We start from the raw sequence: 25,447 nt of genomic DNA, 5'->3' as shown, positions 1-25,447 counted from the left end.
ATTCGACTTCATGTCTGTCGCTAGGGAAACTTAGACTCTGATTTTGTCTGAACGTCCAGACGGAAGAAAGACTGACTGGGACTGAGTTTTATGCTCTAGCAAGACTCTCAGGGTCTCATTCAGAGATGATTGGACACAGTCTGAGACAGAGGAGTCACTTTGAAAGTTGTTGGAAGTAATGAGGCACCAAAATCTGCGTAGTCATTTGGTTTCTCTAGATACTGGTCATTTAGGACGAAAGCGACTAAACCTCTAGGACGTTAAGGTTTCGGTACCCAACCCTAGCCTTGAGCCAGAGTCTTTTAGGTTTATACTACCACTGGTACATTATGCTCTCAACGTAGCTTTCCTAAAAGTGTTTCCACTCTGAGAGAGAATAAGATTTTGGAAGCGAGGGCAGACATAGTCAACAGAAAGATTGCCATAATGTCACCGGGTTTCAATTCCTAGCCCTCCAGAGGAGCATGAAGTGAAAGTACTGTCAGTTATTTAAATACTTAGGAAATACAGTTTTCTTTTAAATGAGTCAGACTCACCTACTGAGCAGTTCTTTCCGGTCCATTCATCCAGACAGATACAGACATCATTCAGAGGTCTACCTCCGTTATAGCAAACCAGAGGAGGGGGAGTAGTTGTAGGACTAGTGGTAGTAGTAGTATTATGAGTGGTAGTAGTAGTAGTATGAGCTGCTGTAGTAGAAGTAGGATTAGTAGTAGTAGTAGTAGTAGTAGCATCGGTACTGAACTGAAACACAAACACAAAAAAGTTTTTAACAAGGTTCTTACAAGACTCACTTAGATATACCTTGAAATATACCTTGAAATATTGGTAATGTTGAGTGTGAAGTGAAACTTTTGAACCTGTTTCTTCACCCAGAGAGCAGCGAAGTTGCCCGTGTGGTTGCAGAAACATCGGAGGAATCTGTCTGGAGAAATGTATCCACTCCAGCAGCCAGCCTCGCTCCAATCCTCCAAACTGTAGTCCCAAAAAACACACGAGAAGTCCAGACCCAGAGACGTATCATCCCAATGCTGAAAAACAACCACAGAAACATCTAAAACTTTATTCATCGGGACATCGGCAAAACAGAAAATAGCAACAGAAACTTTGGAAAAGGGCCAAATCCCAAACTGTGGTACAAAAAAGCAACAAATAGGCATGAAAAGATAATTCACATAACATGTCATGAAAATGTGACAAAAATCGCATGAAAATGTAATTTCTACCAAATAATTAATTGCACCAAAATGATACATGAATGTTTCATATATGCTCAGAAACTGCACAAGAGAAACTGAATGCATGTTGCACAAAAAAGGGCCAAATGTAAAAAAAAAAAGCAGCCAATTCCTGTTACCTTTGGTCTGAAGAGCATCTCGACGAGTTGTGGCTCCAGACCACCGACAGTGACTGACAGGACCCTGACGGAGGCCCGGCGCCGCCTGTAGCGCCGCGAGTGGAAGAAGTGGTCGTTCTGGTAGAGGACGAAACCCACAGACACGTTGGACGGAGTCTGGAGACTGCTGGCAGTGCTGCCTAAACAACACACACACATTTAACTCTGGAGTTAGTTACATTCACATTAAAAAACTGTTGAACAATAGTCAAAAAAAATAGTCAAAAAACAGTCGACATTTGCTATAAATAATGCTTTGAAAAGTTAAACATTTAGTTCTCTATTTGTAAATTGACTCATCTGGAGTTAGTTGTCGAAAAAAGTCTGAAAAAGTTCCCCTTAAGTTGAGTTTTCTGTTTGTAAACTGATCTGGAGTTAGTCCAACATCTGGATTAGTTTCAGGTCAAACTACAGGAAGTCATAACATTGACGAGAACAAAGTTGTAAGATTTAGAAAAACATTTGGAGATTTTTAATGTTTCTCTTTCTTTCAAACCGAAAAAAAGTGAAAAAAAAGAGACAAAAATGTTGGAAAGTAACAGTGATTAAAGGGTCGAGAACGTTTAATAAACACAGCACAAAGTTGAGTTTTCTGAGGAAACTCACCTGGGGGGAACTTGAGGTGAACGACGGTGTCGGCGGTGAAGCGTGTTTCCAAACGCGACGTGTTGGTGTCCAGCTGGATGCGGTCAGCAACGAAACTTCCCGACGTTCCTGAACGCACCGAGAGAAACACAGCCGTTAGTTAGTAGATATTTTCAGAATAAAAGATTATAAATGTGACACAAAAGGTCAAGAATTTATTTCATAGGTTTGTCTCTTTTTAGGCTCCTGCAGGCCCCTTGTCAGAAGATAATAAATGCAAGATTTATAAATCCCAAGTCACAACATCTTTTGCCGCTTTTTTCAACATTTGTAGTTTATTTCTTTTTTGTTTTTGATGCTTTTTTTAACAAATGTCATTATTTATTTACAAAAGAGGGATTGTCTCTTTTTTGCCTCTTTTAGGCTCCTGTAGACCCTCAACATGAAGCCAATCCTGAATCTTGTGACTACTATGAATATTATTTGGAGAAATTACTTAATTACTCTTTGAGTTTACTTAGGATTCTCAGGGATAACCATATCCTCTGGAACTGTAAAAGTTAAACCTTTTTGAACGCTGCAAAAACTACAAACTTCAAACATGAGAAAGCAGCAGAAGAAAGACTAAACAGTGAGCAGATTAATGACGGAATCAGAAAACCATAAAACCATGAAAAGCTTCACTGAACTCTGTTCTATTAGGGAGATTAACATATGACCTTTGACCTCTGGTTAAAGGAGCAGACCTTGAGAGGCTGCTGATTGGCTAATAATAGTCACCTGACAGTGCGGTGAACTGGACTCCCTGAGTGTCGGCTGCCAAGATCTGAGCCGACTGGACCACGATGTTTGGCTGAACCAACTTAGAATCAAACTGATCCGAGATCAGACTCGGGTCCAACGAAAGGCTGGACAGGGTCTGCGTCAGGCTGCAAATATACACAAATATATATATATATATATATATATATATATATATATATATACACACACACATATACAGGAATATATATATATGTAGGATAATGTAGGAAGAAGCGGTTGTTATAGCGAATACAACCCCGACAGGGTGATCAGGTCTTGAATCAGCCTGAAAGGGTTGTATTCGCTATAACAACCGCCCGCCTACATTATCCCGCTTATAATTATCCGGACTTCTTTCAGCGATTGATTGATAGCTGTCCTCCAGAGTGAACAGAACTGCGTCCCATGGCAACGCTCTGCTTTTGCATGGCAACGGTGTTATCCTTAGCAGCGGTCTGTTATCAAGAAATAACAGACCGCTGCTATATATATATATATATATATATATATATATATATATATATATATATATATATATATATATATATATATATATATATATATAATATACACATACACACACTCATTTTAAAGATTATTAGGAACACTTGTAAGATTTCTCGTTAATGCGATTATCTAATCAACCAATCACATTGCAGCTGCTTCAATGCATTTAGGGGTGTGGTCCGGGTCTAGACAATCTCGTGAACTCTAAACTGAATGTCAGAATGGGAAAGAAAGGTGATCTAAGCAACTTTGAGTGTGTCATGGTTGTTGGTGCCAGACGGGCTGGTCTGAGTATTTCTCAATCTGATCAGTTACTGGGATTCTCACCCACAACCATTTCTAGGGTTTACAAGGAATGGTCTGAAAGTAAAAACATCCAGTATGCTGCAGTCCTGGGGGCCAAAATGCCTCGTTGATACTAGAGGTCATTGGAGAATGGGCCGACTGATTCCAGTTGATAGAAGATCAACTTTGACAAAGCATTTGTGAAGCCACAACACGAATAACCTTGAGGCGGATGGGCTACAGCATCAGAATACTCCACTGGGTACCACACATCTCCACTAGAAATAGGAAAATGAGGCGACAATTTGCACGAGCTCACCAAAATTGGACCGTTGAAGACTAAAAATGTGCCTGGTCTGATGAGTCTCAATTTCTGTTGAGACATTCAGATGTTAGAGTCAGAATTTGGCGTAAACAGAATGAGAACATGGATCCATCATGCCTTGTTACCACTGGGTGGGCTGCTGTTGGTGGTGGTGGTGTAATGGTGTGGGGGATGTTTTCTTGGCACACTTTAGGCCCCTTAGTACCAACTGGGCATTGTTTAAATGCCACAGCCTACCTGAGCATTGTTTCCGACCATGTCCATCCCTTTATGACCACCATGTACCATCCTCTGATGGCTACTTCCAGCAGGATAATGCACCATGTCACAAAGCTCGGATCATTTCAAATTGGTTTCTTGAACATGACAATGAGTTCACTGTACTAAAATGGCCCCCACAGTCACCAGATCTCAACCCAATAGAACATCTTTGGGATGTGGTGGAACAGGAACGGGAGCTTCGTGCCCTGGATGTGCATATCCCAAATCTCCATCACCTGCAAGATGCTCTCCTCTCAATATGGGCCAACATTTCTAAAGAATGCTTCCAGCACCTTGTTGAATAAATGCCACCAAGAATTAAGGCAGTTCTGACGGCAAAAGGGGGTCAAAAACGGCATTAGTAGAGTGTTCCTAATAATCCTTTAGGTGAGTGTATATATGTGTGTGTGTATATATATATATATATATATATATATATATATATATATATATATATATATATATATATATATATATAATATAGTCATATACTATAAATATTCTCATATATACAGACATATACAGGAATATATAAAGATATGCACAGCCTACAGGAGCGGTAGAGCTGGGTGTCATCAGCATCAACAGTGGAAGTGAATGTTAAAATGTAGATGTGTATATATACAAAAATATTTTGTCTTGTATATCATATACAGTACAGGCCAAAAGTTTGGACACACCTTCTCATTCAAATGCGTTTCCTTTTTATTTTCATGACTATTTACATTGTAGATTCTCACTGAAGGCATCAAAACTATGAATGAACACATATGGAATTATGTACTTAACAAAAAAGTGTGAAATAACTGAAAACATGTCTTTTAGATTCCTCAAAGTAGCCACCCTTTGCTTTTTTATTAATAAGGGAAATAATTCCACAAATTAACCCTGACAAGGCAGACCTATGAAGTGAAAACCATTTCAGGTGACTACCTCATGAAGCTCATTGAGAGAACACCAAGGGTTTGCAGAGTTATCAAAAAAATGATTTCACACTTTTTTGTTAAGTACATAATTCCATATGTGTTCATTCATAGTTTTGATGCCTTCAGTGAGAATCTACAATGTAAATAGTCATGAAAATAAAGAAACACATTGAATGAGAAGGTGTGTCCAAACTTTTGGCCTGTACTGTATATCGTCAGCGTGCTTCTGAACACAAAGCCTGGACTTGAGAGTAGAGTATGTTACCTGAGAGTAGCGCTGTTTTCCTGGTTGTTGTCTGGCATGCCTTCGATAATATTGCTGACGGTCGCTACCGCTGCCTCCCTCACGCTCTGAAACACAGTTTCAACAATCAAGTCTGCTTCACACACAGAGTATCGTTAAGACGCGAGCTTCATCTCCTCTGCTACATTTGGGTTAAAACAGGAGTATCTTCTGCTACATTACGACCGGTGTCCACACTACTGCAGCATTTCTGAGCCCCTAATACTGAGACATTTGGAAACATTGCTGCCCCCATCTTTTTGTGACAAGTCGTTGTATTTTGAAGAATAAAGTTTGAACGTTTCAAGATTAAAGTAGTAACATTATGATTTTTCAATAACATAGTTGTGACATTTTATGAATAAATAATAAATTGAATTTTTTTTTTTATATAGCGCTTTTCATGGACTCAAAGTCGCTTTACATGGGAGGTATATCACAAAAACAAAACAAACAAAACACAACAAGATTCAGAGACAGATGAAAAGGGAGGGGGTCGTGGGGCTAGGGATAGGTAGAGGTGAAGAGATGGGTCTTGAGGCGGGACTGGGAGATGGTGAGGGACTCAGAGGTGCGGATCTCTTGGGGGAGTGAGTTCCAGAGCCTGGAAGCTGCCCTGGAGAAGGCTCTGTCCCCAAAACTGCGGCGTTTGGACTTTTGGATGGAGAGGAGACCGGCTGAGGTGGATCTGAGGGACCGTGAGGGTTGGTAGGGGGAGAGGAGGACCAGATGGTGGAGGGCTTTGTTGGTGAGGATCAGGATTTTGTAGGTGATCCGGTGGGAGATAGAAAGCCAGTGGAGTTGTTTTAGGACTGGAGTGATGTGGTGCCAGGATTTGGAGCAGGTGATAAGGCGGGCGGCTGAGTTCTGGACCAGGTGGAGTCTGGTTGATGTTGGTAGAGCTGATGCCGAGGAGTTCTGGACCAGTTGGAGTTGGTTGATGTTGGTAGAGCTGATGCCGAGGAGTTCTGGACCAGTTGGAGTTGGTTGATGTTGGTAGAGCTGATGCCGAGGAGAAGTGAGTTGCAGTAGTCCAGTCGGGAGGAGATGAAGGCGTGAATGAGTCTTTCAGCAGCGGGGGGTGTGAGAGAGGGTCTGATTTTAGCGATGTTGCGGAGGTGAAAGAAGAAGGTTTTAATGACATGACTGAGGTGAGGCTCAAGGCAGAGGGTAGAATCAAAGATAACGCCAAGGTTGCGGGCCTGGGGAGATGGGGTGACAATGGGGCCGTCGATGGTGAGAGTGGGGTTATTGGTTTTACGGAGTGTGTATTTGTAGCCGATGAGGAGGAATTCTGTTTTGTCGCTGTTGAGTTTGAGGAAGTTGTGTTGCATCCAGGTTTTAATAGCTAACAGACAGGAGTTGATGTGGGAGAGGGGAGGATTGGGGGGGGATTTGGTGCTGAGGTAGATCTGGGTGTCATCGGCATAGCAGTGGAAGTCCAGGTTGAAGTGGTGGAGTATCTGACCAAGAGGGAGGATGTAGATGATGAAGAGGAGGGGGCCAAGTACGGAGCCTTGGGGAACACCATGAGTGACTGTGGCAGGGGTGTGGTTGTGGAGAGAGATCAATGGGATCTGTTGGATAGGTAGGAGTGGAGCTAGCTGAGTGCAGTACCTTCGATACCGAGGTCTTTTAGTCTGGTGAGCAGGATGTTATGGCTCACGGTATCGAAGGCTGCACTCAGGTCGAGGAGGATGAGGATGTTGAGGAAACCGATGTCAGCAGAGGTGAGGAGGTCGTTGAGTACTTTGAGGAGAGCGGTTTCTGTGCTGTGGAGGGGGCGAAAACCAGATTGGAGGGGTTCGAATTGGTTATTGGCATGAAGATGGGTTTGTAGTTGTGAGGTGACTATACGTTCCAGGGTTTTAGACAGAAAGGGGAGGTTGGATATTGGGCGGTAGTTGTTGAGGGAGGAGGGATGCAGACCAGGTTTTTTAAGGATTGGGGTGACAGCAGCAGTTTTGAAGGCAGAGGGGACAGTTCCAAGGGACAGTGAGGAGTTGAAGAGGTTAGTGAGGTAGGGGCATAGGACGGGGAGGCAGGACCTCAGGAGTGGAGTAGGGAGGGGGTCAAGGGAGCAGGTAGTGGGTGAGGAGTGACTGGGTCAAACTGGGAGAGGAGGCAGTGAGGAGAAGGGGTCGGGAGGTCAGGAGAGATGGGGAGAGGAGGGTCCATAATGGGTGCTGGAGTAGATCCTGGGAGGTCCGATACAGGGGATAGAGATTGGTAAATTTTCTTGATTTTGTCAGTGAAAAAGTGGAGGAATGAGTTGCAGAGATCCGGAGTAGAGGTAGGGAGGGTGTTGGTCCGAGGCTTGATGAGGTTGTTAATTGTGGAGAAGAGGGTTCTGGGGTTCTGGCAGGGGTCGGTAAGGATGGTGGAGAGGTAGGCAGATTTGGCAGCAATGAGGGCGTCTTTGTAGGCAGTGAGGTGGAGTTTGTAGGCTTCATGATGGACTGTGAGGGATGATTTCTTTGTTAGCCGTTCAAGTTGGCGGCCAGTTTGTTTTATTTTCCGGAGTGCAGGTGTGTACCAGGGTGAAGAGGTGTTGAAAGTGACAGTTTTTGTTTTGAGGGGGGCCAGGGTGTTGAGGGAGGTAAACAAGGTGGAGTTGAGGTGGTTTGTGAGGTCATCAGGTGAGGTCAGGGTTGAGTCCAGGTGGAGAGCAGATCAGAGAGATGATGGGGATCGAGTGATTTGAGGTTGCGGAAGGTGATTTCTCTGAGGAGGTGGGGGCGTGGGGTTGGAGAAGGGATGGTGAACCGTATCAGTTTGTGGTCAGAGAGGGGAAAGAGGCATGGATGGAGGTTGAGCACCGGTTGGTTAGTGGAGCAGACCAGGTCAAGGATTTGTCCTTTTTCATGGGTGGGGAATGTGACATGTTGGTTGAGAGAGAAGTTATCCAGTAAAATGGTGAATTCTGATGAGAGCTTGCAGGTGGGGGAGTCCATGTGGATGTTTAAGTCACCGAGTAGCAGCAGACGTGGAGAGAGAGAGATGAGGTTAGTGTGAGGAGTTCAGTGAAATCAGAGAGGAAGGAGGGATTTGGTTTAGGTGGCCGGTAAATGAGGATGACTGTCATGGAGGAAGGAGCTTTGAAGGCCAGATAATCCACATGAGGATACTGAGGGGAGGGTGAGTTCTGTGATCCGGAAGTTGTGATTGAAAATAACGGCGAGGCCACCTCCACGGCGGGAGGGGCGGGGTTTGCAGATGTAGTTGTAACCAGGGGGGGATGCTTGGTTGAGGGAGAAGATGTCATTGGGTTGTTGCCAGGTTTCAGTGAGCAGAAGGAAGTCCAGAGTGTTGTCGAGGATTAGTTCATGGAGGGCAGGGGCTTTATTGTTGAGTGATCGGGTGTTGAGGAGGGCAAAGTTGGCATGGTGAGAGGGTGGTGGGATGGGGGCAGGCTGGAGAGATCTGAGGTTGTCCCGGTTAGCAGCGCGTGTGGTTGGTGGGGTGTGGGGGTATTGCATTTGAGGGGGGACAAAAGCACTGTAGTCCGGTCCGGGTTTTCTGTGCAGCCTGACGGTGCGTTCAGCCCTATGTGAGCCAATGGGTGAAGCATTCTTATGACGTGGGACAGGGGCGACAGAGCGTGCAGGTGACCAGATGGATGGAATGGATTGTCCGTGGTGGAAGAAAATAAACTTGCGGCGAGAGCATCTGTGGATGTAACGGGGTCGACGTAGAAGTCCGAGCTGTCTGATGACTGGGATGCAGGATGGAATGGAGTAGTTGACTAGTTGAACCAGTTGCAGAGTTGAATATTTGAACATGATGCCGAGCGGAGGGACTGAGAGCTCCGTGATAGCGGTTAGCCGTGGGCTAGGAGCACAGAGGTGGATGAATAATGCGAGTGCTAGAATGATCCACGGCATGACAGGAGGAGATGAAGGTCCAGTATCGGTCACGGCTCACATCTGGTGGAGGTTGCCTATGAGGAGGAGGTCAGCAATCGGGCTAGCCGCTGTAGCAGCTAGGATTAGCCGCCACGCGTTTAGTGAACGGGGGCAGCCAGCTAGCGGCTAACCGAAGAGGCGAGAGTCCGGTCGAGGAGCCCAGGCGGGTTGGGGAACCAGCAGAGAGAGTGTCCAGAGGTACAGAGGCTGTCCAGAGTTAGGGTCACAGCGAAAGCAAACAAACAGGAAAAACACAACAAAATAGCAGAATAGCAGACGGAATAAAGTCATGGCATTTCTACAACTATGTAAGTGCATGAAGGTTGAGGACACAGAGGAAGGACTACACCCAGAGGGAATAAAAAGGAGTGGAACTTTGTAACTATTGCGCATAACTGGGAGGCACAATGAGGTGTCAGTTGTGTAGCCCGAATGTAGGCTATTGTCTCAGTAATTTATTTCAGTCCACTGGTTAAGTGATGATCAAAACGAATACGCTTAAAGAGGGAGAGTTTAGAGTGTAAGGTAATTTGAATTAGAATCTGGGGCCTAAGTGCCTGGGGGGTTTCAGACCATACATTTTCTTCTTCAGTACCTCTGTGGCGTTGGTAGACAGAACTCACTGTAACTTGAGTTGTGTCTCTGTAGGTTTGTCGTTTCGTACCTGTGAGACGTTCTCAGACGACAGCAGCGTGTCGGCGATCTGAGCGGCCGTCGTCACTTCTTCAGCCGTCAGATTTTGAGGTTGGGACGTCAGCATCTGAGCGCTCGCCGCCAGCGTCTCTAAATCTGCCGAGCCGGTCAGCTGAGAGAGGAAAGACATTATTCAGGTATCTCTTCCCTGAAGTCTATTTTCATTTACCTGCCTGTGATAGTTTTTTGTTCAGCCTTTTTCTTCCCTGTTGACTCACATTTTGTAGAATGTCGGCGAGCGTCTGTCCACACTCGAGGACGCGCAGATCCTGGAAACTCTGAGATATGTTCCCTTTGGAACATCTGGTCGCAGCCTGGGGTTTACCCGCTGCAAGGAAACAGTTAAAGACACTAAAACAGCAGTGCATTATGGGAGACCTGATGGATAGAGATAGCAGTAACTCATACTGATGGAAGTATGAGTAATGAGACTCAGCCTGTAACTAATAAAACTTACCGGCACTCGTTCCTGGTGGACAGATTTCCTTAGAATAAGCGTACCAGCCGATGGGTGTTCGTGGGAAGTTTAATCCCGTCATGTTCTGGGCTTCACAGAAATTCTCTGCAAAGACAAGTTTAACAAAAGATGGAGATTTTGTTGCTCAGTTTGACTTGGAAATGGAGCCCAAAGTCTAAAATGGACAACGTGAACACCACACAGAGCCTTGGTGTTCTTGGTTTGTGAAGATACCAGTTTCTGCCTAGAAACTTGGAGACAACCCCGTTATGAGGATAGGGTAAAAGCTTAGGCCAGAGAACAGATCGGAGCTCATAATTTGGAGGACAACTTGGTGGACCAAGGTTCAACTTGATGTCTGTTGCTAGGGAAACTTAGTCTCTGTTTGTGTTGTAACTCTTATGCTGGACTCAGTAAATTTGCTTAACTGAACTCATTGTCTCAGATTGATCCTTGTGTTCTGGTAAACTTAAGTCCGATGAAAGAAGGTGCAGTAATTAATACATTGGAGTCAGATTTGACAGCCTTAATGCCTCAAATACAAACAAAGAACAAGTTCCACTACAATGGTAAGCATCTTTTTCTAAAATATCTGTTCAGGCACAGGTTTAACCTGGAGGTCTGTGTTTATCGGCCAGAAAATCTCCACTGGATGACTCACTTCAGAAGGGTTGAACATCAGCAACTTTCCCTCTTTAGCGTTTTGCTCAGCACGGCGCCATAACAACCATAAACAACACTGGCTTTGGATAATACGAAACATGTTTGATTTTGTCTGAACGTCCAGAAAGACTGACTGGGACTGAGTTTATGACCTTAAACCAAATGATGGAGACGACGGCTCTACCATTACCGTTCATTCCGATATTATTGGACATTAGTCTGAGACAGAGGAGTCACTTTGAAAGTAGTTGGAAGTAATGAGGCACCCAAATCTGCGTAGTCATTTGGTTTCTCTAGATACTGGTCGTTTAGTACGAAAGCGACTAAACCTCTAGGATGTTAAGGTTTCGGTACCCAACCCTAGCCTTGAGCCAGAGTCTTTTAGGTTTATACTACAACGGGCACATTATGCTCTCAACGTAGCTTTCCTAAAAGTGTTTCCACTCTGAGCGAGGATACGATTTTGGAGGCGAGGACAGATAAAGTCAACAGAAGGATTGCCATAATGTCACCGGGTTTCTGTTCCTAGCTCTCCAGAGGAGCATGAAGTGAAACTACTGTCAGGTATTTAAATACTCAGGAAATACAGTTTTCTTTTAAAAGAGTCAGACTTACCGACTGAGCAGTTTTTTCCGGTCCATTCGTCCAGGCAGATACAGACATCATACAGAAGTCCTCCGTTATAGCAAACCTGAAACACAAACGCACAATAAAGTTTTCAACAAGCTTCCTACAAGACTCACTTGGATACACCTTGAAACATATGAAATGTTGAGTGTGAAGTGAAACTTGTGAACCTGTTTCTTCACCCAGAAAGCAGCGAAGTTGCCCGTATGGTTGCAGAAACATTCGAGTAATCCGTTTGATGCTTTTCCCTTCCAGCAGCCAGCCTCGCTCCAATCCTCCAAACTGTAGTCCCAAAAAACACACGAGAAGTCCATACCCGGACCATGCTGTGAATCATGCCATTGCTGAAACACAACCACAGAAACTCTAAAACTTTATTGATCGGAACAAAAGTGGCAAAAACAGAAAATACCAACAGAAACTTTGGAAAAGGGCCAAACCCCAAACAACAAAAGCATCAATGTGGCATGAAAACACGGCCAAGAAAATAAACTGCACATAAAGCTCCTGACCCACCAACCCGACGGCTGACTGTTCGGTCGGACAGATCAGTCGGCCAAAAAGTGCCTCACAACTGAAGCAACGTCGACTTGAGCATACATTCTGCGCGTGCGTAAGGCGTAATATGTCTCCATAACAGCACGTGCTGCTTATCTGTATTGTCGCCCAAAAAAGGAAGCTGGCAGCTGATTGGACGAGCGCGTCACGTGGGTCTGGCTTCTCCAGCCGATAGTCATGGCGGCTTCGTTCGGAATATGATCTCATATTGTACTAAAATAGTTCGCCGACACGTGTTTCCAAAAACAATTTAAAAGAGAAATAGGCCGTGCAGTTGCTGAATCTGTCTTCATTTCAGATCGACAAAGGTCAGTTTAAAATACTTTCGTCAGATTTTGAGAGCCGTTCGTCACGCTAACTTAAGTGCACTGATTCGCTAGTCAAGGGCTAGAAATCTACCAATCAGATTGGTCATTGAGTCAGACTGCCCTAACATGTCATGAAAATGTTAAGGACGTTGTACAAAAAAGGGCCAAATGTTGGAAAAAGCAGGCAAATCCTGTTACCATTGGTCTGAAGAGCATCTGGACGTGTTGCGGCTCCAGACCGCTGACGGTGACTGACAGGACCCTGACGGGGTCCGGGCACCGCCACCACCAGTAGCACCACCTGTAGCGCTGCGAGTGGAAGAAGTGGTCGTTCCGGTAGAGGACGAAACCCACAGACACGTTGGACGGAGTCTGGAGATCGCCGGCAGTGCCGCCTAAACAACACACACACATTTAACTCTGGAGTAAGTTTCACACATTCACACAAAACTTTTTAAATAGTCAAATTATTTTTTAAAAAGTTGAAAAATTGCCTTAAACATTCAGTTTTCTGTTTGTTAATTGACTCATCTGGAGTTAGTCCAACATCTGGATTAGATTCAGGTCAAACTACAGGAAGTCATAATGTTGACTAGAACAAAGTTGTAAGATTTAGAAAAACATTTGGAGATTTTTAATGTTTCTCTTTCTCTCAAACCGAAAAAAGGTGCAAAAAAGAGACAAAATTGTCAGAAAGCAATGATGTTTAAAAAACGTGAGTTTTCTGAGGAAACTCACCTGGGGGGAACCTGAGGTAAACAACCGTGTCGGCAGTGAAGCCGGTTTCCACGGCAACGGCCGACGTGTTGGTGTCCAGCTGGATGCGGTCGGCAACGAACCAAGACGACCATCCTGAATGCACCGAGAAAAACCAGCCAGTTAGTTAGGGGAGATATTTTCATAATAAAAGCTACGCAATCTGGCTTCCGTGTCGGTCATAGCTGCACCACAGCTACCCTCAAGGTTATAAATGACATCACCGTCGCCATTGACAAAAAGCCATTACTGTGCAGCAGTCTACATTGACCTGTCCAAGGCCTTTAACTCGGTTAACCATCGTATTCTTATTGACAGACTCCACAACCTTTTCTCATAACTAACTATTTCTCTGATGGGGTCCAGTGCGTTAAATCTGAGGGCCTGCTGTTGGGACCTATGGCCGTCTCCATGGGGGTGCCACAAGGTTCGATTCTCTGGCCGACTCGTTTCTCCCTATACATCAATGATTTGGCTCTTGATGCTGGTCATTCCCAAATCCAACTCTACACAGACGACACAATCCTGTAGACATCCGGCCCCTCATTGGATAATGTGCTACCAAACCTTCAGGAGAGCTTCAACGCCATCCAGCACTGCTTCTGAAACCTCCAACTACTGCCTAACTCTTCATCATCAACTCAAGTTCATGCTTTTCAATCAATTGCTGCCAACCCGATTAGCATCACCATGCTCAATGAGTTGGAATTAGAAAATGTGGCGGTGTACAAATACTTAGGTGTCTGGTTAGACATTTCCCTCTCCTTCCAGCAACACATAAAACACATTCAATCTAAAGTTAAGTCCAGGATTGGTTTTCTATTCCGCAACAGGGCCTCCTTCACTCACGCTGCCAAACTCACTTTGGTGAAAATGACAACCAATACCAATTCTCCATTTCAGTGATGTCATATACAGAACTGCCTCAAACTCTCTCCTGAAAAAACTGGATGTTGTCTACCATAGTACCATACATTTTGTAACAAGAGCTGCTTATAACACCCACCACTGCAACTGTTGATGCTTTTTTCAACAAATGTCATTATTTATTCACAAAAGAGTGATTTTCTTTCTTTTTTGTCTCTTTTAGGCTCCTGTAGACCCCCAACATGAAGCCAATCCTGAATCTTGTGAGTACGAAGACTTTTACTATTTGGACAGATAACAAATTACTTAATTACTTTTGAAATTTACTTAGGATTCTCAGAGATAACGATATCTTCGGGAACTCTAAAAGTTAAACCTTTTGGTATTTAAATGCTGCAAAAACTACAAAATTAAAATCCGAGAAAACAGCAGAAGAAAGACTAAACAGTGAGCAGATTAATGACGGAATAATAAAACCATGAAAAACTTCCCTGAACTCTGTTCTATTAGTGAGATTAACATCTCCATCTGACCTTTGACCCCTGGTTAAAGGAGCAGACCCTGAGAGGCTGCTGATTGGCTGATAATTGTCACCTGACAGCGCGGTGAACTGGACTCCCCGAGTGTCGGCTGCCGAGATCTGAGCCGACTGGACCGCGATGCTTGGCTGAACCAACTTAGAATCAAACTGATCTGAGATCAGACTCGGGTCCACTGACAGGCTGGACAGGGTCTGTGTCAGGCTGCAAATATACAGAAATATATAGTCATATATATACACACACACATATATACAGGAATATATAGACATAGATAGATATACAGGAATATATTGTCATATAAACACATATATACAGGAATATATAGACATAGATAGATATACAGGAATATATTGTCATATATACACACATATTTACAGGAATATATATAGACCTATATACAGAAATATATACACACATATATAGCGGGGAAAATAAGTATTGAACGCGTTAACATTTTTCCCAGTAAACATATTTCCGATGGGGCTATTGGAATGAAATCTTCACCAGACGTCAGTAACAATCCAAGTAATCCACAGATACAAAGAAATCAAAACATGTACGTCCATGACAAAAGTTATGTGTAATAAAGTGGAATGATAATGGGAATAAATAAAACTCAAAGAAAAAGGAATGTAAAAAAAAGCATTGGAAGCCAATAAACCAGCTGAAATCAGTCAGTATTTAGGAAGCAATCCTGCCCCCTATTAGTAGAAATTAATATCAGCTAGATTAGTCCTAATTGGTGGCCTATAAAAAGGTTTCTCATTACTAAGGTGTCACTCAAGAAGAATTTCATGATGGGTAAAAGCAAAGAGCTGTCCCAAGACTAGGGATGGGTACCGAAACCCAGTGCCAATAGGGCACCGGTGCTGATGTAAACGGTAGTAACGAGACCGAATAAGAATGAAAAGTTTGGTTCCTCATTTCGGTGCCTGACTTTACACTACATCTGACAGCAGGTAACGTTAGCCTACCGTTAGCTAGCAGCTGGATTAAACAGTGTTAAAATGCTGACAGCTAATGTTAAACAGTGTGTGACTGTATTTCAACGTAGAGGATTCTAAGAGCGGGACCTAACAGTCTGCTCTGCAGCTGCCATTGTCGGATTTAACCGCAACAGACGGTACGTTCATTTAAAACCGGAACCTTCGAGGTGCATTCAAAGTTATTGTAAAATACCCTTTTCCCGTCTGGTGGCTGTTTTTGTCAATCAACAGCAATTTACTGGTGAAATAAGTTGTTGTTATAAGTTATAGTTATTACATTATTATGAAATAATTTAATTTTGACATTCTTTAATGTCATCGACTGTTTAGTACCCTTCTTTTTTTTCTTCTTTTCGGTTCAGGCATCGTTTAGGCACCGGCACCTTTTTAAAAGTATCGTTTTAGTACTGGTTTTGGAAAAAACCCAAAACCATACCCAACCCAAGACCTTCGTAAGCTTATTGTAGAAAAACATACAGATGGCATTGGTTGCAGACGAATATCTAAACTTCCGAAAGTTCCAGAGAGCATTGTTCGGGCCATTATCCGGAGGTGGAAAGAACATCATTTCACCCATTAACCGGCCACGACAAGAGGCTTGTACTACAGAGCAAGATGGCGTTAGCGAGCTAACTTCAGGTTCAACCCAGGGTTTTCTGTATCACAAAGGTGGATCACTTGTTACCGGGTTCACCCGCTGTGGTATCTTATGCTGAACGCCTAACCTGGTCGGGAGCATTATGGCGGCGTCATTGTTCTTAGAAGATCAGGCAGAGCTCGGTGAGAGAGAAAGAGAGTTAAACTCAGAAAAGTTAAAACATTTAGAGACCGACAACTCTGTTAACATTCCCTGATGGTATATTTATGATAGATATAGATTTTCAGCAGAGGGAATGATGTATCTTTATCGGTTTCTTGAGCCGTGTGTGTCGCCAATGCACACATCGGTTTATATTTTGTATTTGCTCTAACGATCGCTTCCCCTGCCACGGTTGCAACTTGAATAATAGGCTAAACCAATGACAGTTTATGGAAAGCACAAGTGTAATTATGGTCAGATCTTGGTCCTGACTGATGGGGAAGTGATATTAATAAGCGTTGTGATTTACACATCTACAGCGTCGGATATTTTTTGCCAGCTTTCCTTCCTGTTTTAGGAAGCAGCGACTGTATTGCGTTTTCCCTGTAAAACCGTGTCTGTGTTCTTCATATTTATGTAGAATTATTGTTTGCTCTTCTTATGTTAAATATGTGGCTCTGCTAGATGTTTGTGATTGGTCATGTTGTGCAAACCCCGCCTCTTTTATGTGGACTCAGGCGTCGTTGGATTGGGAAACCCTGAACTAGTTGTTAACCACCATCGTGACACCGGTTATGCAGGACCGCGGTAGTTAGGTTAGGTGAAGCCGGGGAACTGGAATACATCCAGGGCATGTTAAACTTGATTCGTAGTACAGGCCTCAGGTGCTCCTCACAAGATTTCTGACATAGGAGTCCATGGAATACTTAGAAGAGTTGTCGAAGAACTAAGGACCAGTCGCACAGTTTTTCAGAAAGACCAGGAAGAAGCATGTACAGTTGTTTCAAAGAGACCAATTAGTAATGCACTCAACCGCCATGGCCTCTAGGCACTGAGCAAAATGTTGACGCGTTCAATACTTATTTCCTCCGCTGTATACACACACATATATAGAGGAATATATAAAGATTTACACAGCCTACAGCTAGTTTAGGGTCAGCATCAGGCACACAACACAGAAATATATTGTCCTGTATATCATATATATCGTCAGTGTGCTTCTGAACACAAAGTAGAGTATTTTACCTGAGAGTAGCATTGTTTTCCTTGTTGTCTGGTGGGTGAAAGTACATAATATTGCTGACGGTCGCTACCGCTGCCTCCCTCACGCTCTGAAACACAGTTTCAACAATAAAGTCTCTGCTACACACACAGAGTATTGTTAAGACTCGAGCTTCATCTCCTCTGCTACATTTGGGTTAAAAAAAAAAGAGTATCCTCTGCTACGTTTACACCGGCGTCCACACTACTGCAGCATTTCTGAGCTCCTAATACGGAGACATTTGGAAACACTGCTGCCCCCATCTTTTTGTGACAAGTCATCGCATTTTCAAGAATAAAGTTTGAACATTTCAAGAGCAAAGTTGTGACATTTTAGAAATAAAGTCATGGCATTTCTACAGCTATATCCCAATATTTTTGGGAATTAATTCATGACACTGAAATATAAACAGTATGGTAAAGAGTACTATATACAGTATATCCACTGGTATGGGTTAGTAGCTTGGTGTTTGGCGTCTGCTGAACCAAAAACCTATTGTAACTGAAGTTATAGATGTGTATGTTTGTTGTGAGTTTCTTCTTGGTTGTTTTGTACCTCTGTGGTGTTGGTAGACAGCAGTCGGAATTGATTAGTTGTCAACTATTAAATTAATCGTCAACTATTTTGATAATTGATTAATCAGTTTGAGTCATTTTTTTATTAAAAAAAATAAGATTTCTCTGATTCCAGCTTCTAAAATGTGAATATTTTCTAGTTTCTTCTCTCCTCTGTGACATTAAACTGAATATCTTTGAGTTGTGGACAAAACAAGACATTTGAGGATGTCATTTTAGGCTTTGGGAAACACTGATCTACATTTTTCACCATGTTTTCACATTTTTATAGATAACACTAATCGATTAATCGAGGAAATAATCAAATCGACTATGAAAATGATTGTTAGTTGCAGCCCCAGTCAAAACTCATTGTAACTCAGGTTTAAAAATGAAAGAGTTGTTTCTCTGTAGGTTTGTTGTTTCGTACCTGTGAGACGTTCACAGACGACAGCAGCGTGTCGGCGATCTGAGCGGCCGTCGTCACTTCTTCAGCCGTCACATCGTTAGAATAGTAATAATAGGACGTCAGCATCTGAGCGCTCGCCGCCAGTATCTCTAAATCTGCCGAGCTGGTCAGCTGAGAGAGGAAACACATCATTCAGGTATCTCTTCCCTGAAGTCTATTGTCCTTTACCTGTCTGATATAGTTTTTTGTTCAGCCTTTTTCTCCCCCGTTGACTCACATTTTGTTGTATGTCTGCGAGCGTCAGGTCACACTGGAGGACGCGCAGATCCTGGAAACTCGGGGGTGTGTTCCTGTTGGAACATCTGGTCGAAGCTCGGGGTTTAAACGCTGCAAGGAAACAGTAAAAGACTCTCAAACAGCAGTGCATTATGGGAGACCTGATGGATGGAGATAAGAGTAACTAATAAAACTTACCGGCCCTCGTTCCTGGTGGACAGATTTCGTTAGTATAAGCGTACCGGCCGATGAGTGTTCGTTGGAAGTTGAATTCCCCCACCTTCTGGGCTTCACAGAAACTCGCTGCAAGGACAAGTGTAACAAAAGATGAAGATTTTGTTGCTCAGGTTAACTTGGAAATGGAGCCCAAAGTCTAAAATCGACAACGTGAATCCACTGAGGAGCAGGGCTGGGTATCATCATTTCATTATTTCTGTTACCGGTGCTTAAACAAAAAACTGTCAGACAGTTGGTGACATTAAGACAAGTTACAAGTCTTTTTCAAAGGCTCTAGTGGATGGTGTAGAAATATTTTATTAACAAAATGTGTGTATGTGTTTGTTGCAAAAGAGCTGATAGTTATTGAGGAAGTGGTTAAAAGTACTAAGGGTGACCTGATGCACAGAAAGATAATCTTAAGTCATAAAAATAGTTTAGGCTTTTATGGCGTAGAGGTGCATTGTTTGAAGGTTGCGGGAACGGAAGAGGAAGTTACACCACACAGAGCCTTGGTGTGTGTTTGTGAAGATACCAGTTTCAGATACACCCCATCCTTTGAGGATAGGGTAACAGCTTGAGGGAGAGAACCGATCGGAGCTCATAATTTGGGAGACATGTTGGACCAAGCTTCAACTTTTTGTCTGTTGCTAGGGAAACTTAGACTCTGATTGTGAACCCACAATTGTGTTGTAACTCTTATATTGGACTCAGTAAATTTGCTGAACTGAATTCTTCGTCTCAGATTGATCCTTGTGGGACGAAAGCGACTAAACCTTTAGGATGTTAAGGTTTCGGTACCCAACCCTAGCCTTGAGCCAGAGTGTTTTAGGTTTATACTACCACTGGTACATTATACACTCAACGTAGCTTTCCTAAAAGTGTTTCCACTCTGAGCGAGAATAAGATTTTAGAGGCGAGGGCAGACATAGTCAACAGAAAGATTGCCATAATGTCACCGGGTTTCTGTTCCTAGCCCTCCAGAGGAGCATGAAGTGAAACTACTGTCAGGTATTTAAAAGGAACCCCGACTAGTATGACATGTTGGCCTTATAAGATTAACGTGGGCGTCAGCTATAAAAAGGTGCTACAGAAACACTCCAAATGTTTTTTTTGTTAAAAAATGCAGAAAATATGTTCCCTCGTAGGCCGCCATGGTTATTTACGTTGCAATGCATTCTGGGGTAGTGACGTGTATTGGTTGTGTACCCACGTACCGGCTATTGACAGTACAATAACAGCGAGATGAACACGTTTGCCATTCAGCCTTTTCAGTTTGACCGTAGGCTTAAAGGACGAACCTAGGGGTTAATAACAGATGTGTACCCACTCTGTCCTTCTCTGGGACAGGTTTTCATGCTAATTGATTGTGTTTGGAGCTTCAATGAAGCTAGTGCGGACCGGTTAACCTAGCTAACAACGCTAGCTAGTATTCGGGGCACAGGGAAATTAAAAACAAATCACTATTTATACCACAAAAAAGGCTCAAAATATCCCCAAACTTCAAGGTTGCATAGTGAGGGTCCCTACATGTTAACCGAAGCACTGAGAACTTTGTAGGTGTACAGACGAAGAGCTGCGGGAGCTCCGTGAAAGGGCTACAAGAGAGAGAGAGCTACCGGTAGTCAATGCCGCAACAGAGCCTCGTACTTCGGGAAACTGGTGGTGTACCTGTGGACATTGTGAAGCTATGGCCACCGGACAGGAGCGTCTGTGTTGCACGGAGTGGGACCTGTTGCATCACAACACCCAAGAGATGCTGTGTTTTGTACAGTCTGTAGATTCCCCCTCTCTGATGAACAGGGAAACTTTTTTCCAAGTCCCGAAAATAAATTGGAGACGGCGACCCAGACCGACTCAGTTATCCACTGAGTAAGTAAACTAGCTAGCTAGACAAGTTGTGTTTACATCGGTGCGATTATTTCAGATATATTGTGCAAATTGCTTTTGATTTTAGTTGGCATCGCCAGCTGTAAGTCATGACATGAAAACCTGTCCCAGAGAAGGACAGAGTGGGTACACATCTGTTATTAACCCCTAGGTTCGTCCTTTAAGCCTACGGTCAAACTGAAAAGGTTGAACGGCAGACGTGTTCATCTCGCTGTTACTGTACTGTCAATAGCCGGTACGTGGGTGCACAACCAATACACGTCACTACCCCCAGAATGCATTGCGACGTAAATAACCATGGCGGCCTACAAGGGAACATATTTTCTGCATTTTTTAACAAAAAAACAAAACATTTGGAGTGTTTTTGTAGCACCTTTTTATAGCTGACGCCCACGTTAATCTTATAAGGCCAACATGTCGTACTAGTCGGGGTTCCTTTTAAATACTTAGGAAATACAGTTTTCTTTTAAATGAGTCACACTTACCTACTGAGCAGTTCTTTCCGGTCCATTCATCTGGACAGATACAGATGCCATTCCAAGGATATCCGTTTTCACAAACCAGAGGAGGGGGAGTAGTAGTAGTAGTAGCAGTAGTCGTAGTAGGAGTAGTAGGAGTAGGAGTACCAGCAGCAGCAGTAGTAGTAGGAGCAGCAGCGGTAGTAGTAGTAGTATCAGTAGCAGGGGTGTTGGTTGTTGTTGTGTTGGGGATACTTGGTGCTGATGATGTTATGGTGGACTGAGCACCAGCTCTACAGGCCAGATGAACAGCTGTCAGGAGACATTATTACAAACAATATTCATAGTCGTACATCACACAGATCTTTTAAGAATAAACAAACATATATAAGTATAATTTGAGTGCTAAGAATACTGGATGGTCATAAAAATGGAAATAGTTAACTGTCACTTAAATGGTGGATGGGCCAGAAAAGACAGGACTTTCACCCCGGAGACCGGGGATCGCGCCCCGCGTGTGGCAGCTCCTTTGTCGGCGTGTCCCGTGTGTGACGGTTCCTTTCCCCGTTCTTTTTTTTACCTAACCCCAACCGTCTTGTTATTGTGGCGTTTCATTTCCCCGTTGTTGTGTGCCCCTGCGCGGGTCGCGAGTGGCGGCCCGTTCCGTTGTTTTGGCCGGCGTGTGTCCCCCAGAGCAGCAGGTTCGAAAAGCGTGACCTGTACACGTTCAAAAGTCATTGCATATACAAAAGGTTCGTAACCTGTCCACGACTTAATAGATTACAATAACGTGACTATATAACGACCTGGCGTGAGACTGGGTTGTAATATGAGTTCCCCCAGCCTGCCTATGGCCCCCCAGTGACTAGAAATGGTGATAGGTGTAAACCGAGCCCTGGGTATCCTGCTCTACCTTTGAGAAAATGAAAGCTCAGATGGACCAATCAGGAATCTTCTCCTTAGGAGGTCATAAGGAGCAAGGTTACCTCCCCTTTCTCGCTTTCAAACGAGCTAAGTGGCAGTTGGTCCCTCCACCTTGCCCCTTCTTCAGACTTCAGATGCAGTATTAGGGGACCACTAAGGTATATATAAAAGAGACTTCAGATACAGTATTAGGGGACCACTAAGGCCTATATAAAAGAGACTTCAGATACAGTATTAGGGGACCACTAAGGTCTATATAAAAGGACCTATATAAAAGAGACTTCATATACAGTATTAGGGGACCACTGAGGTCTATATAAAAGAGACTTCAGATACAGTATTAGGGGACCACTGAGGTCTATATAAAAGAGACTTCAGATACAGTATTAGGGGACCACTGAGGTCTATATAAATACAGTATTAGAGGTCTTCAGATACAGTATTAGGGGACCACTAAGGTCTATATAAAAGAGACTTCAGATACAGTATTAGGGGACCACTGAGGTCTATATAAAAGAGACTTCAGATACATTACAGTATTAGGGGACCACTAAGGTCTATATAAAAGAGACTTCAGATACAGTATTAGGGGACCACTAAGGTCTATATAAAAAAGACTTCAGATACAGTATTAGGGGACCACTAAGGTCTATATAAAAGAGACTTCAGATACAGTATTAGGGGACCACTAAGGTCTATATAAAAGAGACTTCAGATACAGTATTAGGGGACCACTAAGGTCTATATAAAAGAGACTTCAGATACAGTATTAGGGGACCACTAAGGTCTATATAAAAGAGACTTCAGATACAGTATTAGGGGACCACTAAGGTCTATATAAAAGAGACTTCAGATACAGTATTAGGGGACCACTAAGGTCTATATAAAGAGACTTCAGATACAGTATTAGGGGACCACTAAGGTCTATATAAAAAGAGACTTCAGATACAGTATTAGGGGACCACTAAGGTCTATATAAAAGAGACTTCAGATACAGTATTAGGGGACCACTAAGGTCTATATAAAAGAGACTTCAGATACAGTATTAGGGGACCACTAAGGTCTATATAAAAGAGACTTCAGATACAGTATTAGGGGACCACTAAGGTCTATATAAAAGAGACTTCAGATACAGTATTAGGGACCACTCTAGGTCTATATAAAAGAGACTTCAAGATACAGTATTAGGGGACCACTAAGGTCTATATAAAAGAGACTTCAGATACAGTATTAGGGGACTAAGGTCTATATAAAAGAGGTCTCAGATACAGTATTAGGGGACCACTAAGGTCTATATAAAAGAGACTTCAGATAAAGGGACCACTTCAGATACAGATACAGTAGGGGACCACTAAGGTCTATATAAAAGGTACTATACCACTAATATAAAAGACTTCAGATACAGTATTAGGGGACCACTAAGGTCTATATAAAAGAGACTTCAGATACAGTATTAGGGGACCACTAAGGTCTATATAAAAGACCACTTAGGTCTATATAAAAGAGACTTCAGATACAGTATTAGGGGACCACTAAGGTCTATATAAAAGAGACTTCAGATACAGTATTAAAAGGGGACCACTAAGGTCTATATAAAAGAGACTTCAGATACAGTATTAGGGGACCACTAAGGTCTATATAAAAGAGACTTCAGATACAGTATTAGGGGACCACTAAGGTCTATATAAAAGAGACTTCAGATACAGTATTAGGGACCACTAAGGTCTATATAAAAGAGACTTCAGATACAGTATTAGGGGACCACTAAGGTCTATATAAAAGAGACTTCAGATACAGTATTAGGGGACCACTAAGGTCTATATAAAGAGACTTCAGATACAGTATTAGGGGACCACTAAGGTCTATATAAAAGAGACTTCAGATACAGTATTAGGGGACCACTAAGGTCTATATAAAAGAGACTTCAGATACAGTATTAGGGGACCACTAAGGTCTATATAAAAGAGACTTCAGATACAGTATTAGGGGACCACTAAGGTCTATATAAAAAAGAGACTTCAGATACAGTATTATATAAAAGACCACTAAGGTCTATATAAAAGAGACTTCAGATACAGTATTACCACTAAGGCCTATATAAAAGAGACTTCAGATACAGTATTAGGGGACCACTAAGGTCTATATAAAAAGAGACTTCAGATACAGTATTAGGGGACCACTAAGGTCTATAAAGAGACTAAATTAGGGTCTATATAAAAGAGATTCAGATACAGTATTAGGGGACCACTAAGGCCTATATAAAAAAGAGACTTCAGATACAGTATTAGGGGACCACTAAGGTCTATATAAAAGAGACTTCAGATACAGTATTAGGGGACCACTAAGGTCTATATAAAAGAGACTTCAGATACACTAAGGTCTATATAAAAGGGGACCCACTAAGGTCTATATAAAAGAGACTTCAGATACAGTATTAGGGGACCACTAAGGTCTATATAAAAGAGACTTCAGATACAGTATTAGGGGACCACTAAGGTCTATATAAAAGAGACTTCAGATACAGTATTAGGGGACCACTAAGGTCTATATAAAAGAGACTTCAGATACAGTATTAGGGGACCACTAAGGTCTATATAAAAGAGACTTCAGATACAGTATTAGGGGACCACTAAGGTCTATATAAAAGAGACTTCAGATACAGTATTAGGGGACCACTAAGGTCTATATAAAAGAGACTTCAGATACAGTATTAGGGGACCACTAAGGTCTATATAAAAGAGACTTCAGATACAGTATTAGGGACCACTAAGGTCTATATAAAAGAGACTTCAGATACAGTATTAGGGACCACTAAGGTCTATAAAAAGAGACTTCAGATACAGTATTAAAAGGACCACTAAGGTCTATATAAAAGAGACTTCAGATAGAGTATTAGGGACCACTAAGGTCTATATAAAAGAGACTTCAGATACAGTATTAGGGACCACTAAGGCCTATATAAAAGAGACTTCAGATACAGTATTAGGGGACCACTAAGGCCTATATAAAAGAGACTTCAGATACAGTATTAGGGGACCACTAAGGCCTATACAGTATATATAAAAGAGACCACAGTAAGGGGACCACTAAGATCTATATAAAAGAGACTTCAGATACAGTATTAGGGGACCACTAAGGCCTATAT

At 42.8% G+C, this 25,447-nt stretch overlaps 1 protein-coding gene across 3 annotated transcripts in view; it reads left to right on the top strand.

Moving 5' to 3' along the window:
* Positions 1-25,447, top strand: part of LOC114550674 (formimidoyltransferase-cyclodeaminase-like) — a 99,296-nt gene that overhangs the window by 22,119 nt on the left and 51,730 nt on the right. For 2 of the 3 annotated variants that reach the window (XM_028571434.1, XM_028571435.1), the window contains one exon: positions 14,430-14,469. The gene's annotated coding sequence lies outside the window, so the exon portion shown is untranslated. Of the gene's footprint in view, positions 1-2,419; positions 2,445-14,429; positions 14,470-25,447 lie in introns of those variants that run through there. The other variant, XM_028571436.1, reaches the window with a different exon arrangement.

This window comes from Perca flavescens, chromosome 24, assembly GCF_004354835.1.
Source record: "Perca flavescens isolate YP-PL-M2 chromosome 24, PFLA_1.0, whole genome shotgun sequence".
Lineage (NCBI taxonomy): Eukaryota > Metazoa > Chordata > Actinopteri > Perciformes > Percidae > Perca > Perca flavescens.
Note: the sequence above shows the minus strand (reverse complement) of the source record. Positions and strands in the feature narration are given on the sequence as shown.